Raw genomic sequence first — 2,398 nt, 5'->3', positions numbered from 1 at the left:
AAAAAAAATGTATAGTACTTATCTGTATTAGTGTATTAATAAATCAAAAGGTTGTATTTGTTTTGGCATTTTCAATTTTGTATTTTTTTTGTAGTACTTCATAATTCTATTTATTCAGTACCCATGAATAGAAAAGCTATTGGCTATTTCCTGTGTTCAATAATATTTATGATTTTTATTATTTAAACTATATTACTGGGTATTTATAGATATTATAAAAAAAAAATAATAACTTAACTTAACTTAAGTTAATAAGTTAATTGAAAATGTTCATATAACTTTTAATTTAACTGAGTTAAAAAAAATAGGTTAACTTTTAATTATTAACTGAGTTAAAATGTTTACATTAACTTAACTCAGTTAAAAATTATCACTAACTTGCCCAGGCTTGATATTTGATGTAGTACCTACCTATATCAATATATTGGTATATTTTAATATACATCACGGCATAACCTATCAAAATATTTAGATAAATTTTAAGCTATTGCCAATTTATACCATGATCCTATTCACATTGTTCTATGGTAATAGTCGGTATTGGCTAAAAAGTTAATAACAATAATATTTGTATGATATATAATATATATTATGATGTAGGTATATATTATAATTATTTTATTAGATACATGCTTCTATAATAATTAATTACCTATGAAATAAACACAATGTATTCCGCAAATAATAATTCAAGTCACCTACCGTATATTATTACTAATTACTAATTAATAAATATCTATTAAAATATACTTAATGATATTGGGTGGCTTGTCTCCACTCTGTATCGTTTTTTTTTATCGTTATGATTTGTCTTTGAACTCAAATTTAACGCATCCATTAGTCAACTGCAGTACTTGGTCAATTACGAGGTGTCGAGATACACTCGACAATCGACATTTACTGCAAGTACAGTAACACGGTTACTTACTTAATGGCTTTTTTAAAAATATTTTCCCGAATTTGTCAATATTACAATATTATTTAATATTTACTATGGCTGGTATCTATAGGCATATAGTAAAATATTGGACCCACATGGAAATTTAAAAATATAAATATTTTCACAATTTTATAAAATGATTTTGTCGAAAATATTATGTTGAAAATATTTCTAAGCTATTTTGAAAATATTTGTTTATCAAATATTTATAAAGAAATATATCCAAATTATTTTCAATACATTGCATACTAAATATTATAGTTCTAATTCTAAACAAATATTATGAAAATATTGGTCTGCAAAATATTTAAGCCGAAAAATGTTCAATACATTGCGTATAAAATATTACATAAAAATTTTCTACAAACATTTTTAAAATGGTTACTGTCCAAATATTTAAGCTCAGATATAATCAAAAAATTTCTAAAATACTATCTATCAAATATTATGACGTTTTATCTTAGCTTGTGTTTTCAAAATATTGATCACCTATATATTTTAACTGAAATTTAACCAAAAAGTTTTCATAATATTGTCGTAAAATATGTATTAAAAAAAAATTGTAACTATATTTATATATAGCTAGTATTTTATATCATATTCAACTATCATGGTTATATAATAATAATAATTCATATTATATAATATTGTAGACATCCTTAAAGTATATAAACAATATCCCTATAATTTTCCTTAAAATTATTAATACATTAAATTAATTCTTATATTAGGATTTATTATATATAATAGCAATATAAACTGGCAATTTTAAGACAGATAATATATAGGCGATCACATTTTCTAAATTTCTTATTTATACTTACCAAATTTAATAAAGATTGTTTCCATATTGTAGGCACTACCTAATTCAAGATGATACTTATCATAACAAGCATTTTATTGTTTTTTTGCAACTAAATATAAATACAGTGCTCTAAAAATTTGATTATTAAAAAATAATTGAATCATATTTATTGTTATTACATAGCACTCGTCGGGTAAAATTAAGTTGGAAAACATATATCATATAATTAAATAATTAAAATGTACAAGGTGTTAAAACTTAAAATATAAAAAGGCATTATTTCAAAAAGTCAAAAAATGTATGTGGCAAATATGATTTATTTTGTACCTGTAATAGGTATATATATAAACTATATTACTATCTATAATCTATATATATAAAAGTAAGTGGCGGTTTCTATTATCCTTATGATCTCGAAAACTACCCGACCGATTGACTTGAAATTCAACATAGATATTCAGCTACATCTGAGGAAGGTCAGAACCGACATGAAAAACCCACTCGATGTCTTTCTCGGTCACCAGGTCGAGACGACTGCATGTAAATATTTTAATGTATATTTTATAATTATTATGTTTCTATGGAAACTGTCCGTTTATAAGCCAATACGAGCAAATACAATACAAAATGAAAGATGGCATGATCGATAGAAC

This window comes from Acyrthosiphon pisum, unplaced genomic scaffold (assembly GCF_005508785.2).
Source record: "Acyrthosiphon pisum isolate AL4f unplaced genomic scaffold, pea_aphid_22Mar2018_4r6ur Scaffold_41;HRSCAF=313, whole genome shotgun sequence".
In the NCBI taxonomy this organism is placed as follows: Eukaryota; Metazoa; Arthropoda; class Insecta; order Hemiptera; family Aphididae; genus Acyrthosiphon; species Acyrthosiphon pisum.
This window is presented reverse-complemented; position numbering follows the sequence as displayed.